We start from the raw sequence: 19,699 nt of genomic DNA on the forward strand, positions 1-19,699 counted from the left end.
TAGTGAAAGCCCATAGTCTTTTTAGGAGTTGCAATTAGTAGCTGTAGTAAGAACATTGTGTTCATTCAAAAACTAATCACATGTTTCAGCATTGGAGCAAGGATTCGTCTAAGCACTGTTCACTTTGTGCTTATGGGGCTTAATGAAGGCCTAATTTAATTTGGTTGGATATTAAAAACTATCTAATATTGTTCAGAGAAAATGATTAGCTTGGGTAGAAATGAGAGCCCTGAGGGTTTGGCAGCTTATCACGTACGGAATTATTTATTGCCTCACTAAAGTAAAACAAAACAAAGTCTTGCTATTTATGGAGTAAGATTCTAGGATAACTGAGAAGCTGCTGCTTAGCTGTTGACAACGCTTTGCAGGAAGAGTCGATGGAAATGAGACTGCTTTGCTCAGTTAGAGATGATGGATGCCACAGGTTAAGGGGTATTTTTAAAAAGAACACAGTGATAAATGTTCTGTTTTGTTCTTGATTCTTTTTCCAGAATAAACATTCATATACTTTGTCTATTTTATTTTTACAGAACAATTTGTTGATTTTCATAATTTTTCTTTACTTTAGAATTGTATTTAACTAGAAGTAATTCCTATAAAATTTTTATGGTTAATGTAGGGAAATTTATAAAGGTAAGCTTTTAAAAAAAAAGGACATTTTCTTAGAAAATATTAATAAATGGTTTTCTTCAAGTTTAAGTCTACTGCCAGTGTCTGCTTTAATGCTAGGTGTACCTGTAAAGATAAAAAAAAAAAAAAACAAAACATGGCAGGCAGTGGAGTATTCCTGATCCTTCAAGCTCAATCTTTATTCAGTAATTTTTGCTTTTAAAGTAGGATTTATCAGTTCAGTAGGAATAGAGTGATATTAACAAATAATTCCTATAAGTTAAAGTTAATTTGGAACTCTGGAATGTGTTACAAAATTAGAAGATTCTGTTTATTCATCATATTATTTATATGTAAATATACATGTGTAAATGTATAAGTTTAGGATATAATTGTAAATATGTTCATTATTTCACTATAACTCATATAGAACCAGATTATAATCACACTTCAATTTAAACCATTGACATTCATTCAAAATATTACATGATTATAAAAAAGTGATATTTCTTCCTTCTACTGGTTCTATCTGGTGAATAAAAAAAAAAGATTTTATATTTGCCAGGTAAAATTTAGGCTGTCATCTTAAAATAGAAAGTATCATTCTATGTTACTCTTTTGTCAGTATGGCTTTGAGATATTTGGGTGAGCCTTGAATTATCTCATGGCACTGAGAGTAAACTAGAAAACTGCACAACGTCTCTACACTTTACACAGTGATCACTTACTGATCTAAGACCTCATTTGAAGACTTATCTTCCTGAGTTAGAGTTCACTTTCATGTTGTACAAATCCCTGTCTCATTCTGTGCCACTTTCTTAAATATTCATAAAGATAGGTGAAGTATATGGATAGAAAAACAAGTTATCTGAGTATATGCAAAAGACACACATGAATTATAAATAGACAGAAACACACACAAATAACACATTCTTATACACAATCAAATAAATATAAGTGTGTGTTTGTGTTTGCATGTTTGTGTAAAGAGGGAGACAGAGACAGAAAGACAGAGACAGAGAGACAGAGAAAGGTGGGGAAGCAAGCAAACAGTGTTTAAAGAATAAAATTGTTATAAATCAAAACCTTCATTCCATTTAATTAAAAAGTATATATTCTGGAGATTGTATATTTCAAACAAGTGTCAAAAAGAACTTTTATGCTAATGACTTAAAGTCCATATGACAATTTACAAAAGAAGAAAGATATAACACAATTCAAAGATTAAAATTACATTTTAGAAGAGTACTTTTTGTTTCAAAAGCATGTCCAGAAGTTCTACTGTATAATGCCTAGTTAGAATCTGTGAAAATATTAGAAATACAAATCTTTCTACCAAACAATAGTAGAATTTCCTCTCTCCCTCTATTTATAAGATTGAGAGTGTGCTGTGTCAGAGGACATCAGTTATCACCCTCTATTACCTGGTCCTTCTTTCTCTGAAGTAGTGTTTATCTGAGTCTGAACTGCATGTATGACAACTGAGATCTAGGTTATAAAGGTTCAATGTCCTTCCTCTTGTTGTACCCTTCAGTGTTGATGTTTCAGGTATGCATGAGACCATAGCATGAATGTTAGGTGATAAGATCCATAAGTAGAAAAAAGAATTGACTTACCCAAGAACCCATTTTTCAGCCATCAGGATTTCAATTTTAGACAAATAAAACACATAATTAGAGACTTGGAAAATTAAGTGTCAGTTATTATTTTTTAAAAAAAGTGAATTCCCAGAAGAATGATGTTGTAAAATCTTCCTCATTCTGACCACAAGGCCAGATCCTATAAAAAATAAACATTTTATAAAGGAGTGTTTGCAACTTTCTTTATTACCATGTGTGTCCTGAGAAATGCTAAATACAACGTGAAATAATACATTCCAGACAATAATTAAATGGTGCACCTGAGTTGAAAATTGCAAATATTCTTAAGTATTTGGGTATACTTAAAAAAAATAAGAAAATAAGAAAATTAGGAAATGCTTAAGTATCCTTCTACAATTATAAGCTATAAATCACAAAGTGGCACACACTACCAAAGATGTCTGTGAAGGCTTACTTATAAGGCTTATTGTCTATAAAATCTATGTGCATTTTAGGTAATAACAAGTATTTAATGAGTGCCCCCCAAAATGCTTTGTGTTTGATCCTATGTTGGGAGGTACATGGGAATATGACATTTGTACCTGAGATAGACTTGAAATTAATTTTCTCAACAGTATTTTTGAGCCATTTTTTTATTTTTTGATGGCAATAATAATATGTCAGTTGTAGAAAGATGTAAAAATAGGAAGAACATGGAAAAGGGAAAAGAGACAGCTAACATTGCAGGGATTCCAGGAGTTTTCAAGAGAGCACTGTTGATTGACTAGGCATTTGTCACACAGAAAAACAGGCTAATCAACTTCAATCTGAACACTTGATAGGAAGAAGAACATTGAACAATTTGTCCCTGAATCTTTAAGTCTACACTCTATCAGTACAACTGACAAGATACAAATTTGCCAAAACATCCTTAATTGGAGTAATGCATTTATTATTAATGGCGACATACAACAAGGGCTTAGTGGATCCACACTGTCAATCTTAATCTCTGCATATATTTATGCATCTAGTACTTAGAGAGCACAGCTGATGTGAATTGACAAACTGTGAGATACTTAGCATGAGGAGACTTTGCTATAGTGGTTCATATTCCTCAACACTCAGAGATATGATACAGAAGGGCATCAGTGTGAAAATCTCTGTCAAGAGAGATGTGTAAATTATGATCATAACTATGTTATTGGGCAAAAAGATAAAAATAAAAGTCATGTCTCAAACATGGTTTTTGTACATTATATTCTTAAAAGTTTTATTCAAATTGTAAAGTTGGAGGCCACACATATGTCCAAAGACAAAGATAATGTTTAATGCCTAACAACATGATATTTAGATCCTCAAATGAAGAGGATTCTTATATATGCAATAAGATGCAGGGGACATGATAGAAGCATATGAAACAGAATAAAAAGTATAGGGAAATAAACACCTTATTCACTATCACATAATCCATATTTTCATTCTCCATTCATCAGTTGATATACAAATGTAGTTAATTTTTTTCCACAAGAGCTGCATACTATCTAACAAAATCCTAAACACCAAGCGTGACAACACTCTCTTGAAATGATGGCCAGGGTTGTTTAAAGATTCAATAGCAAATTATTCAGTTCTATTGATTTTCACCTTAGTTTTCCCCAAGAATTAGAAAGTGAGCTCTTTTGGTGAAAACACCATGTATGTGCTTTAGATGTAAAACCCAGAGGTGATCTGAACTGGAACTGCCATTAAAAAGTCGCATTCTATGAGATTGTGTATCCAAAAGTCTTAGAAGTTACAATAAATCTCAACAACATGAGCACATAATCATGAGCTGAACAAGAATAGCACCAATAAATATGCTATCACAGATGGGTGAAGTTTCAAAGGACCACAACCATATACATAGAACTACAAGCAACTAAAACTGGTGATAGTGCATCTTATAAAAATTCACACATCTATAGCATCATGCATATTGATAGGGTTGTATTTATGTACTTAGGAATGTGTGTGTGTGTGTGTGTGTGTGTGTAATATATGAAAAAAGTTCAATAAAAGACAAAATAGGCCATAAATCTGAAAGAAAGGTGGCAACAATGAATATGGGATGTTTGAAAGAAAGAAAGGAAAAGGAAAAATGGTACAACTATAATATAACCTCAACAGATTGACATATAATTTACTGAAGAAAATTAATTTAAAGAAAATCATTTAGTTGAAATACTAATATTATCTGAGAACTCTGTGCTATAGATCAAATATTCTGTAGGAAAACATTCTGTTGACAAGTAAATATACCTATTATACATTTCTGGGCATGTCTTTAAATATATATTTCATCTTAAATAACATAGGTATTTCAGGTAAGTAGTCCACATTATCTCATATTATGTCCAGGAATTTTATTATAAAAAATAGCAGCAACAACAATAATCATAGATTATACTTCTAATGAAACTTTTATCATCACCTCTAAACTGGCAATATGAAGTCACTATCCATTTTCTACCATACTTGTTCTAGGAACAGAACTTACCATTAAACATTTTTCTGTTATACCAGTGTTTTCGCCTTTGCAAAAGGTACTTAAAATCTTTGAAAGATAGCTGATATCCATCTTAATATTTATAACTTCTAATATACTAGTCTAGATTTCATTGGGTAATATTATGTTTTCTATAAATGTTTCATTGGGAATGTTAAATGAATATCAATGTTAAAAATAATCTAAGTTAAAAGTAATGGGTCATTGCAATAATTTGCACCTTGTTTTTATACAAAATAAATCTGAGCTAGAATGCTAATTAGAAAGGACAGGAGTAGGCACAATTAAACTATTTCAATTATTTTATTTTTGTCATTATGATTGAATTTCAAATTAGGAAAAAATAACTGGATATGGAACAGTAATTTAAGCATGAAGAGTAAAAAATGGAGAGATAGCAGAATGGAAATTCACTGTGTAGGTAAGACTAGCTTTGAACTCATAGAAATCTGTCTGCCCCTTCCTAACAGATGGCTACAGTGAAGGTGTGTGCCATCATGTTTGTGATTATTTTTGAGTAGTATTTTTTGTATGTTTATAAAAGCTTATCAAACATTTCATTTTTATTTTTAAGTCTTCTATAGATTAAGAATGTTAGCACCAAAATAAGTAACTAAAAGAACAAGTTTCTAGGTAATATTTTTAAAAGTAAAAATATAAGATTTCCAAAATATAGCTTAAAGGAAAAGTTTTAGTGTCTGAGAATTCACTTGTAGTTTACTGAGTATGATTTATTGAGCAAAGACATTTAAAAAATGGAATAGCCCACTCAAAAGCATCTCACATTCCATCCCTAAAGTAAATGGCAGAAATTGATTGATCATAAGTTACAATTGCCTAATATTCCTACGACTTATGTTAACCATTTTCAGTATTCTTAAGGTAGATATTTTTTGTCCTGAAAAATTCAGAGATAAAATAGTATCTGAATAATGAAAATAGCAGTTTCGTTGGAGCCTGTGAAAGCCCTTCACTGCTAATACACCCTGAGGACAGTGTTAGAGTGGGAATTCAGGCAAGCTTAGCAAAAGCTTCCCATCTTCAAAGCTAATGAAGAGATATGGACAACTTAGCTTTAGTGTCAGTTGAGAGCTTTAATGACTAGAGATTAATCAGTTTCCAAGGCAGCAGTCTTTAGGGACTTCTACTTCATCAAAAACTGAAAAAAAAAAGCAAAAATTTATACCACCAAAAGTAAACTAAAATTCTAGGCAAAGAGCATGGTCTCTCTTTGAGGAAATAGCAGAAGAAAGGTCCAGGGTTCACTGGTTCATTGCCTTAATTAAAATGACCAGGAATTTCATTTTCTTCTCCATGTAAATCACTGTTGAGAAAGCATCTGCCACCTCTGATATTTTCTGGGCTATAAATTTCAATGAATTAATCATTCTGCTTATTCAGAGATTCTAAAGATTGATAGGCATTTGCCACTGGGCTGTCCAGTTCCTGGCTCGGTGATTTTTAGATGCCAGAAAAGACTTGAAAGGTTGTGAAAAGATTTAAAGAGAAATAAAATCATTTAGAATTTATATTCTCCTTTTACCTTCTCATTTCTAATAAACCACGGTTTCAATATTACAACATGTAATTACACAAAAGCATTAGTTTACAGTCTGTACATCCTGTCCATGTACCCAATCAAAGCTTATAAAGTCATTGTGCTTCTGAACTGGGGCTGACCTTGAATTTCTCTCTCAGAAGCAAACCTTTTCAAGCTGTGATAAGTCACTGAGAATGTCAAGTCCCTCAAAGGTAGGGTGGTAGTATAATTTATCATTTCAGCAATGATGATTCTCGGTGTAGAAAAAAAAAATAAGGCACAGTTACTTAAATCTACAGAGCCAATCATGACCAAACTGACATATGGTAAGCTTAACTAAAATATGGCTGCTTTTAAATAACATACGTTAATCGTATACATAAATAGGTTTATTGTGACATGATTGGAAATTACAACATATTCAACTCCATTTTCATTTTTCTCATCCCTCTTTCTCTTTAGTTTCCTTCTACTTTCATAAGTTTAGTAGCTTACCTTTTAATCTTACATCTGTCTAGACACGCACACACAAACATGCACACACACACAAACACACACACACACAATCACACATACACACTCCACAAATGTCAGAAAGCATGGGATCATTGTGTGTGTGATATTGTTTTATTCATTTACCCAGATTATTTTCATATCTGCCCATTTTCCTCAAATTTTTATAAAAGAGACACTGTGATACATGATTCTGCTGACAGAGAGGCTGCTCCTATTCATTGAAAACATTTTTGTGAGTGAAGATTTAAACAATGTTCATACAATGAGAGCAAAATACACAGGCACAGGCATAGTTAACCTGAGTAAGAACAAATGTCTCCTATGTCCAAGGTAATGTATGTTTGTATATCCATGGTTTTGTCAATTTACTAAAAATCACCAGAATCATCGATGTAAAAAGTTTTCAAGGCTTTAAAACAGTATCGAAATCCCTGCACTTCATTTTCCTTCTATTTTTGCAGAGAGTATTTATGGGGTACCTAGTTATCTCATTAGCTACATAATAAGTGTGACAAGTGATCTTGCCACCACTAAAGTGTGGCTTGTGCACTAGGGTTAGGGTTTTCAGACTTCCACAGACATGTTTTTCAAATGGAGTAAGGTGAAAATATTGAATTTTATGTCTCTAAGCGCTAATCATGTCTTTCTCTTGCAGAACTGTGGAAATGGGTATCAGGAATGAATATGCATTTCTTTACCCCCCCAAAATACTCTACATGTGATATGAAATATACTTTAAGTTGATAATCCCATTTGATGCCAAAATTACTTAATGTTTGGTTGCCTGTCATCTCATAGATCCTCTTTTTTGAGAGGAAAAACAGATAATTTTTAATTTTTTTATTTGAAAAAAGTAGTATTTGATTAAACATTTAAAATAATTTTAACAATGAGTAATTAAAATTTGAAATTAGGCTCTTTTATTGAATAGATACATCCCATTTGTATCTTATTTTATTGCTGTATTTCAGATAAAATGTTATAGCTAGTGTGTCTAAAAATAAGAATATTAAACATATTGTGGTGGTTTGTATATGATTGATTCATGAGAAGTTACACTATTAGGAGTAGAGGCCTTGTTGGAATAGGTGTGGCCTTGTTGGCGCACATATTTCACTGTGTAGGCAGGCTTCAAAGTTTTCTAGTGCTTAAGCACTGACTAGTACTGAAGGGAGACTACTCCTGGCTGCCTATGGATCAAGATGTACAACATTTGGCTCCTTCAGCACCACTTTTGCCTGCATGCTGTCATGCTTCCCACCAAGATGATAATTGACTGAACTTTTGAAACTGTAAGTCATCCTCAATTAAATGAGTTGCCTTTGTCATGATGTATCTTCTAAACAATGAAAACTTAACTAAGACATATAATTATTTAGACATACATTATAGTTTTATTATATACTGAGATTGAGTTCCTGATATTATGTGATTTCAAGATACTGGACCAAAAGTTTCTATTCATGTTTGACTATATTGAATTATAATATAATGTATTTGTTAGTCTGTTATTTTGAAGATAAGCTATTTAAAAGTAAGGAGATTTGGGAGAAAAACACAAATGTCTTTCATAGCATTGTTCAATGTACATTGGGTAGATACATCTCCTCAATTCCTCTTAAAACACATGTTATTTTTACATATTGACTTTCTTCAAGCACAACAGATAAAAGTGACAAATGTGTTATTATAAAATCAATTAATAAGACAAATCCTGCCTTAAACAGTTCATGAAATTTACAGACTTTTATCATAATTACAATATACATGTTTTGAGGCTCAAAGGGAGGCACCTTAGATGAAACGTCCTACAGTGGAGAGAAGGAGCTTGTAGAGCCCACTTTTAGTAAAAATACAGGGCATCAAGTGAAGGGATGGGATTGCCATCCCACAGTCAAAAACTCTGACCCAAAATTGTTTCTGTCTGAAAGATCTGCAGGGATAAATATGGAGAAGAGCCTGAGGAAAAACAAATCCAGTGACAGGTCTATATTGGGATCCAGCTCAAGGGGAGGCCCAAAGGCCTGACACTATTTCTGATGCTATGGTGTGCTTACAAACAGGGGCCTGTCATGACTATCTTCCAAAAGGCCCAACAAGCAACTGACCGAAATAAATACTTATACCCAACCAATTCTTACACCAGACAGGGTTGGTGACCGTGTGGTACAATTATAAAGAAAAGCTGGAAGAAGCTGAGGAGAAGGGCAACACTAGTGGTAGACCAGCAATCTCAACTAACCTGGAACCCCAGCATGTCTCCGACACTGAGCCATCAACCAGGCAACATACACCAGCTGATGTGAGGCCCCCAACACATATACAGCAGAGGACTGCTGGGTCTGGGCTCAGTGAGAGAAGATGCATCTTACCCTAAAGAGACTTGGAATCCTAGGGACTGAGGAGGTGTGGTATGGTGTGTGGGTGGGGTGGGTGGGGTACACTCTTGGAGACAGGGGGAGGAGGTGTGGAATGTGGAACAGTAGGAGGATAGACCAGGAGGGAGATAAAGACAAGACTTTAAAGAATAAATAAAAGTAAAAACAAAATAAAAATAATAAAAATAAAATGATGCATTGGACAAAACTATGTATATACTACATAACTTTTAGAAGTTTTTTTTTTAAGTTAATGGGTATGAGATCTTTGCCTCTAAGTAAGTCTGTGTATGATGTACAGAATAATTGAGCAATATTATCTGAAAATATTAGTATATAAAATTAAACCACAATGTTACAGATGAGAAGATTCTAAAAGATATAAAAGTCTAAGAACAAACTGAGAAAATAATACTATTATTTTAATAACACTGATCCATTAGTTGTTATAAAATAGTACACTAATATAGAATGAAAAAAAGCAGCAGAAACTATTTGCACAGTATGTAAGATATTTCTTATTCAATATGATTTCTGACATTTTTTGAAACTAAAACCTTCAAAAATAAAACCTTTTTCTAAAGTAAACTTTTTTTCAGTAACTGATTTTTTTTCAGTTACAATTTTGAAGAAACTATTTTCCTGAGTCACAGACTATTTCTTATAAATGATGAATTCATTTAAAGTTTAGAATTTTATTTCCAATTTGGATAGACTTCTGAATTTCAAAGCATAAAAAAACTTAAAGAATAAAATATTGAGCATATGGGTATCACCTCACTGAAATAACTTAAAGGCATATGGAAAACACTTTCTCTATTGTATTCAAATAAATTACTGTGTCTTAGGATTCATTACATAATCAGAACAAACAGAATGAATATATATTAAATAAGGGTATTAAACTGGTTGAAAACATGTATTCTATATACAACAACACTTGCTGCTTTCACAGTGCTAAGGCTGAGAACCTAGTAGCTACTCATTCTGAGAGACCCTGAGTTCAATGGGAGCATCAGCAGTCCCAGTACTGTCCTGAAGGCATGAAGGCTTCTTAGAGTCATTAGTCTTCAATCTACACTGGATGATCAGAGAAATTGGGTTCTATAGACACAGAAGAAAATGAAGAGCAGTGTTGCAGTAGTGGCAAAAGGAAGATGTAAGTTCACAACTGAGATCAACCATCACATACTGTAAACACATATAAAGTATAGAATCACTATTACTGAAAAACTAAGTTAACTGTAAATAAATGAGCACTTAAAGTATGAATAGCTCATTTAAATTATTTGTAAATAGGGTAGAAAAATATTAATTGAGGTTTTTTAGAGTCTACTTTTGCAGCAAATTTTACATTGTGGGTAAACACATCCATCAGTTTTTGGTGTGGGATAATAATATTATGACAGTAAAAACTGATCTACAGAAGTCATTAAATAAATGAAGATGATGAAGGAAGTATATGGTATAGGGAATATATAAAATTATTTTTCTTGTCATCATATATGATTGTACAGAAAATGTCATATAAATAAATTGGAAATTTCTGGTTTCTTTGTAGACTCAATTGTGTCATTTGATGTTTTTCTGGAAACTGAATGAGATGTATGAGAGTATGTTTTGCTGAGAACAGACGTAGTGTTTTTCCTGGAAGCAACACAGTAAAAGGGTATATGATGTTTTGCTAGAGTAGATGTTTGGAAAAGGTATAAGTATAATCCAACAGACAATGGATGACAGTGTGGCATTGGTTTGCCTTGCTACTCTTTCCTGGTCTTCATTGGGCTTTGGTGATTCTAATTTTTGTCTACAAAACTGTGGCTCTGTTTTTTCTTCTTTTGTTTGCCGATCATCATTTGAGGTGATTTAGTAAAGAAAAACGCATTAAAGAACTTCTCATGGTGTTCCAGTGGCTTCTTGACACTTCTGTGGCCAAGGGCCAAGGGCCAAATTGGAGAGCCTTGTGCTTTCTTCTGGATCAAACTGCCATTACTGATTCATGAGTGGTGTTTGCAAGTGGATTAAGGTACTGCTGCTCATGTGTGTGAACTGAACTGGTGACATCAAGACACAAATAATATCATCACTCCCCCCCAAAAAAAACTATTTCTAGACAGGTCCACTTCCCCCTTTGGCCTATTAACCTTTCCTTTTCACTACCTCTGGTTGATGGTAGGCTAAAAGGGAAGTTAAAGCATTAATAACCTTTATTTGTGCAGCCTTTCCCTAATTCAACCACAGTGCAGACAGACTTTAGTTCAACAGTTAGCTGTAAGTATTTGCATCTGTCTAAGTCAGTTGCTTGTTGGACCTCTCAAAGGACTACTGTGCTAGACTCCTGTCTGTAAGCCCATAAGATGTGTCTAACCCTTGAGAAACTTGTGGCCCAAGGGAATAGGAAGGCCTGGTGGGGGGATTTACTTGGAAACAGGGAGAAGAGGACTGGGATGAGGAATTGTGGGAGGGGAGACTGGGAGGGAGTAATGATTGAACTGTAAGATAATAATAATAATAATAAACCCTTATTCAAGTAAATTTTGAAAACTTAAATAAAGTTACAATAAAGTTATAAAATGTGTGCTATGAAGATGAATCAATAATTAATTGGTTGTCATGCAATCATGAGGACATGAATGTTTATTCACAGAACCCACTTAAAAAGTCAGATGTGAGAGCACAGTAATAATCTAAGTCCTGGGAACCCCAAAAAGAGAACTCATGGATATTTTTTCCCAGCCAATCAAGCAAAATAGATGAGGTTATGATTCAGTAAACAACCTCCTTCAGAACATAGGGTGAGGCCAATCATAGGCACCCATACATTTAATACATATACTAGGGAGATGGATCCTTGACCTTGAGAGTATCTTATTCCACTCAATGAGTTCCAGTCCATTGATGGATATACTGTGAGATTCTATCTAAAACATAAATAAACAAATAAAATAGTAAACAATTTTAGGAAAATAATGTTGATATCCATTCTCTACATGCATGTGCATGTGAACCATTATTCTCACACATGTTCATGTATACTCACAAATCATAAATGCAGGAAGTTTCTGAAGATACTCTATGATTTTCATATAAAAGTTTTCATGTAAGAGAAAAATAAGGGGCTCACTAGACCATGAAATGGTACTTTGTCACAGGAAACAAAAAAAAAGCTTTGCTATAATAACAAGAATAATAAATGATTTACAAAATGTACTACTACTAAAAAGACTTATGAATTATTTCTATTTAAAGATATAAGAGACTTTATGTCATAATTGAATTTTAAAATGTTCTTATGACTCTATGTAGGATATTTATCATTTAAGAAAATTACTTTCTATCATCTCTTTTAAAAGTCTTCATAATAGTACACATCATCAATCCCTTCATTCACATGCCCTTCATTGAACCACTGGTTAATTATCATCTCTCTTGCAGAGAACTATGATCTTTTCATCTATCAGACAATACCAAGATAGGATTATCATTAGTAACCACACAAAGTAAAGACATCTATCTCAATGTCTTGGCTGAAACAGCAGAGAACATGATGGAAAGTGTAAAAAATACTTTCTGATTCTTCTATGTTACTTTTCTCTTTATTGTGTATAATCCCTAGAGAAATTTATCCCTTCTACACACACACACACACACAAGCACACACACTCAAGCACAAGTGAACACACATGAATGCACATCACCATCATTATCTGTATTCAATACCCTGTGGGCAGATCCTTCCATTTTAATGTTTACTGTTTTAATAATAGTACTTCGGTTAACAGGGAATGGAGGTCTTTTTAATAAACTGTAGTCTGTCACTGTGCACATATGCAGAAGTATAACTTATTCATGGAGTCATTTTTTAAAAAAATTATTCAGGAATTACTATGTGTTTTTGAATAATGGCCTTGCTTATTTATATTTCTAGTAGTAACCAAAATTTTGCTGTGATCCACGTAATTTCCCTTTATTATTTACTATATATCTCTCTGATGGAGGCTATCAATTGATGTACAGTGACAGCACAAATACATCTCTTGTGTTTTGACTCAAGTCTACCTGATATATACTAATGTTAATCACATTTTAAAATATCTGCTGATGTGTTTATGTCTTGAAAAAAAATGTGTTTTCATGACCTTGCCATGTTTTGTGTGTGGTTAGGAAATTGTGATACACTATATACACCGTTTATTTCTTATAATTTTCAGTGTACTCTCAAGAAACCATTTTGAGTGCATAAAAAGAGGATAAGCTCTAGTTTTTATAGGAAGAGTAGCAGAAAGAAACTTAGAAATGTTTTACTGATAGATAAAGTTATTTAAGAAAAAGTTAAAAACTGCAATTCAAACCAATTTTTGTAGATGACTAAATTCTATCAGATCAACACTAGAGCATGTGGGGCTCAACATATAACATAATTTTCTTCAGACCAAACCTAACAATTGACACCAAAAAGGAAGGTGTTTCCCAATCTTAAATGTTCTGAGGCTATTTTCAAGGTGAACACATCTATTCACATCAGTTCTTGCCCTTTCTGAATTTCACAAAATGTGATTTTCCTGGAGCATGAAGTGTATTACTATGATAGTATAGTATAATACTCTGTGTATATTAACTTAGAATGAATGAAGTTTTGCAAGCACAGTTGAAATGAGTTTCAGAAGTTATAAGGCTCACATGACATTATTATTTAAAAAATATACACACCGCAAACCAAGTAAGATGCCTTGAAATAAGTCAGAGGCAGCCAACAAGAATATTACTATCAAATATGTGCACATATGAATATGTGCATACAGTTAAAATATATAACATTTAAAATATATAATGTGTATATATATAAAATGCACATATAAAATTATAATTTGATATTTTGGAGATAATGCCCATTACTCAATTAGCTGTTCTTTACAATATATTCATTACAAATTGATGTTCAACAGTAGCATAATTAATTACTTCTATGTAAACTGTAAATATTATAATGTTTAAAAGGAGTGGTGGAGAAATGTATCTGAGTGGTATTCAGATTTGATAAGATAAAACAGATAAAATAACTGGAAATGAACTCAGTTTATTACAATGTGAATAGATCTGTGATTTTCTGATATTACTTTTAGAAAAATCAAGATTTGACAAGTTATATTGAGGACTTTTTTGAGAAATTAAAGCAATACTCATAATTATGGAGAGTAAATGTATAGTCCTTTATAAGCATATTGAAATTTTGAAGAAAACAAAATATTATACATCAGCATAACAGAAGGGAATAAACAGGAGTATATGGATGTGAGAAGAAAGGCTTTAACTGGTATTGACAGTAGTTCATTATAATCCTCCTGCTTGTTTGTATTTGAAACTCTACCTCATATGTATCTAATATATATACATTTATATAATGTAATTATATAATGTAATGTAATTTGATAAGTAAATCTTTAAAATATGCACATTCATACTGTTTTTTAGGAATGTTTAAAATGTACATAGTACGTTTTAATAGTTCTAGTTATTTTTGTAAGTACACCGTTATATCATAAATTAATGAAAATTAAACTCTTGATTTCCGACATCAAACACATAGAGAAGATAGACTCAATTACCTCTCAATTTTCAAAATTCCAAAGCAGTATTTTATAATGTGAGATGTTCCATGAAATATATATTCTAAATTGTAATTTTCAGTAACATACTATTTGTATATGTTTGTAGGATAGGATGGGATGGTTTTTACTTGTTCTTCTTGGAGATAAAATCAAGTTAATTAACAGATCCATCTCCATACACACCATTCTGTTTGTTACTCAAATGTGACAGTTTGAAAACAGTTTCAGTAATTTTGAAACATATAGTATAGTAAAACATGATGAGACAGGCTTTATTTTCTAGATACTTGGAAGACTGAAGAAGGAACATATGGTTAGGGGCTACATGGAAAGTTTACAGGGTATATGTCTCAATTCTTTAGTAAAACATAAATAAAATAAAATAGATAAGTAAATAAATAAATAAGTAAATGGATAGTGTGTGGTTTGTGTGTTTATCCCTAGTAAAACAGAAACAAAAAAGACAATATATGGTTTGTTTACGCATGATAGGTTCCACTCTGAAATGGATAAGGCTAGGTAAATAAGAAAATGGAACTGAGCTATACCAATTTGATAAAAGATGCAGTTTGAGAGATATTTTATTTGTATTATAATGTTACATAAAGTAATAAAATCAGTTAATAAACCTTCATATATTATTCTTAGATTTCATGAATCCTACAGTTATTTTATGTTGGAAATAATCATCAGATGATGCTGAAAAACAACACTAAAATTAGCTTTTCTATTTTGTTTAAATTAAACAAGAAAAAAAATAAATTACAGCTTGAACCATTTTCAATTTCTTTAATCAATGATCGATCACAAGGAAAAGTAAAGATAAGGAAAAATCTATATTTTAAGATTTTTTCTGTTTCTTTGTTTATTCTTCTCTCATACAATATATTCCAACCACAGATTTCCCCTTACTTCACTCTTCCCAGATCCTCCCTTCCTTCTCCAGTTTCACTCTTCTTCCATTTCTATTCAGAAAAGAATAGGCCTGCCAAAAATACCATCTGATCACAGAATACCAAGATATAGCAAGACTAGGCACAAAGTCTCATATCATGGCTGGACGAGGCAACATAGAAAAAGGAAAAAAGGTTGAAAGAGAAGGCAAAGTTGTTGGAGACACTACCACTTCCACTGTTAGGATGTGGAGGTGGTAAAAACTTTTTCCTTTTAGTTGGCTGCCATGTGTTCTATAACAGTGTCCTTTGCCTTACAAGCTTTGCAATTACATAGTGCCATTTATTAATTGTTGATCTTAGAGCCTGTGCTATTGGTGTTCTAATCAGCAAGTTGCCTCCTGTATCAATGTGGTCAAGGTTATTATCTAATTTTGTTTCTAATCAAGCTCAGTGTTTTATGTTTCATCCACTTTTACTTGTGTTTTATGAAAGATGATAAATATGGAGCTATTTGCATTCTTCTACACGTAGACATCTAGTTAGATCAGCACTATTTGCTGAAGATGCATTCTTTAATCAATTGTGTATTTTTGTCTTGTGTTTCAGGGATTAAACATTCATAGGTTTGTGGATATATGTCTTCATCTTCACTTCAATTCCATTCACCAATATGTATGTTTCTGCCAATAGGTTGTGGATTTTTAATTGCCGTAGCTCTACAGTATAGCTTGAAATCTGGGATGGGAATACTTCCAGAAGGTCTTTCATTGCTTGGAACTTTTTGAAATATTCTTATTTGTTTTTTTTTCATGTGAAGATCAATATCATCCTTTCATGATCTTTAAAGAATTGTGTTGGATTCTGATGTTGATTGAGTTGACTCTGAACTGCTTTTGGTAGAATGGTCAGTCTTATATGTTCTTCCTACATATCCATGAACATGAGATATATTTCCATATTCAAATTTCTTCTTCAAATTTTTTCTTCAAAGACTTGATATTTTATCATACATGTCATTAACTACATTCATTGGACTTATTTCAAAATACTTATATTGTTTGTGGCTATTGTACAGGATATTACTGCCCTGATTTCATTCTTAATCCATTATCATTTGTATATAGAAAGGATATTGTTTTTTGAGTTAATTTTGTATTCATACACTTTACTGAAGGAGTTTATTAGCTGTAGATGTTTCTTGGTAGAATTTTTCTGGTTACTTATATATACTATCATATCATCTTTAACATGTTGACTTTTTCTTTCCAATTTCTTCTCTTGAACTCCTTCATTTCTCTTATTGATCTATTGAATAGATATTCAGAGAGTGGAAACCATTGTATTGTTTCTGATTTTTTTTTACATTTTTAAAGAAAATTATATTATTCATTTACATTCCAGCCATTGCCTCCCCTTCCTGGTCCTCCATTCCACAAACCCCTATTCAATTACTCCTCCCCCGTGCCTTTAAAAGGATGCTCCCCTCTCACTCCCCTGAACACCAGGCATCTCCCTTCCCTGGAGCCTCAAGTATTTTGAAGTATTTAGGCACATCTGCTCATACTGAAGCCAGGCCAGGTAGTCCTCTGCTATACATATGTAGGGACTTCTGACCAGCCCTTGTATGCTGCCTGGTTGGTGAATCAGTCTCTCTAGTTACTCGGGTCTAGGTTAGTTGAGAGTGCTGGTTTTCCTATGGGGTCACCCTCCCCTTCAGCTTCTTCAATCCTTCTCCTTATTTAGCCACAGGAGTTCCCAACCTCATTCCAATTGTTAGATGTAAGTATCTGTGTCTGTTTTAGTCAGCTGCTTGTTGAGCCTCTCAGAAGACAGCCATACTAAGCTCCCATCTGTAAGCACATCATAGTATCAGTAATAGTGTCAGGCCTTGGTGCCAATCCATGATACGAATCCCTGATTTTAGTGGAATTTCTCTGATTGCTTTGAGTTCCTCTTCATTTAATTTTATCTTGGCTATAAGGTGTTAACTGCCTTTATTAGGTTAAGATATGTTCTTTGTATCTCTGATCACTCCAAGATAAAAATCATGAAAAGATGCTTGATTTTCTCAAAGTATTTTTGACATCTATTAAGTTTACCATGCACCCCCCCTTAAGAAAGGGGAAAGAGGGGCAGTGCTGATGCTGATTCAAATGACTTGGAGTCAGTTGGGTTCTAGTGACCTCTCTTTAACAGATGATTCTCATCATTCTTTCTTCTCATCCTTCATTCATTTTTCCTTCTTCTTTCTTCTCATTCTTTTTTCTTCTTCCTCATTTTTCTTTTGCTTCTCAATTTTCATTCTTTTGCCTTCTTCTGAACAGAGAGGCTGAACCCAGTCTTTTATTTACTAAATATACACTATCAATGCTTTGATCACTGCTAATAATCTTTTAGGAGTTCTTAAATTTCCATAAATTCTATGAGTTGCAGGTTAAAAGTCCCAACTCAAGCTTCCTTAAAACAGAAATTAAACACAAAGCAAAAAGCACATATCCTTATAGATTTTGCACAGCCTGTTCTTCATGGGTAGCTGGGCACAGCCCTTGCATTTCCTGATACAGCAGTCTTTGGTAACTATTTTCATGTAAAAACAGAAATGGGACAGACCACTAATGTTAAAACAGTTTCTTACAAAATTTCAAAATGAATTCAAGTATAGGAGGCATTGCTATCTTCAATCCTTTACATAACAAGAAAAGTACTAACTTTTTTATATGCTTGTACATTACCTTTTAATTTCTAGTCTTTGCTTCCTGTCGTAGCAACTCCATGGCCTTCCATATTCTCCTAATACTATTTATTCCTACATCGTAAACAAGTCTTCTCTTATAAGATAAACAAATCAATTATTTGCTTGTTTTCTATAGATTCATTCTTTTCCTAACTATGCCTTTTCTTAAGAGCACTTTAACTCTCTATCCTTGATGTCCCTATGTTCACTCTGGCTAATTAATGCAGCAGTCATTGGACCAGAAGGTAAATGTATCTCTTCATAACTCCAAATTCAAGGTCAAGTTTACAATGCAGTGTTTCTACAAAGGACCATGTAAGTTTTGATGGCTCCAATGATTATGTTTTTTAGATCCTTTCCAAAATGACTAAAGGGAAGCCGAAGACCTGGCCTGTTCCTAGTCTTCTACAGCCTCATGACTACCTCCATTCCTCATTCCTGAGAACCGCATCTGTTTCATTTATTATGGGGTGATTAGCTCTGAGTAGTGGGGGGGAGTATATTTCACAGAAAGAAAGACTGAAAGTAAAACACAAGAGATTGTGGATCAGCTTCAAGTCAGCCACAGTCATCAGCACATGTAGTGAGCAATGGCCTGACGATGCTCCAGGGGCAGAAACTGTGTCACACCTCTCCTTACAGTGCCATAAAGAATTCAGCATTTCAAATTATTTTCATATGTTGATTTCATATGTTGAACCATCCCTGCCTTTCTGGAAAGAAACACACTTGGGTGACCTTTTTATGTATCTTGGAATATTGTTTGTGAGTATTTTTGAGTGTTCTTTTTTCAGATATTTTCATAAAGAAAATTGGTTTTAATTCCCCTTCTTTGTCGCATCTTCATGTCATTAGGGTATCAGAGTGACTATGGCCTCATAAAATAAATTTGGCAATGTTCTTTCCATTTTTATTTTGTGGAATATTTGAGGAGTATTGGTACTGAAAGTCTGTTAGAATTCTGTGCTAGAATTCTCTGGCCATGATTCACCCTTTCTTTCTTTCTTTCTTTCTTTCTTTCTTTCTTTCTTTCTTTCTTTCTTTCTTTCTTTTCTTTTCTTTTCTTTTCTTTTCTTTTCTTTCTTCCTTTTTTTTTTAAATTTATGGTTTCAATTATTTGTTGGTTGCTTGGTTGGTTGGTTGCTTGGTTGGTTGGTTGGTGTTTAAAAAACAGTTTACTTTTTTCTTATTGATTATGAGCCTATTTAATTTGGTAAATAGTATCTTTCAAGAAGACTATCCATTTCTCTTAGATTTTTCAAGTTTTGATAAGTGCAGGTTTTAAACTATGA

The sequence above is a fragment of the Grammomys surdaster genome, unplaced genomic scaffold (assembly GCF_004785775.1).
Source record: "Grammomys surdaster isolate TR1022 unplaced genomic scaffold, NIH_TR_1.0 126298, whole genome shotgun sequence".
Taxonomy (NCBI): Eukaryota; Metazoa; Chordata; class Mammalia; order Rodentia; family Muridae; genus Grammomys; species Grammomys surdaster.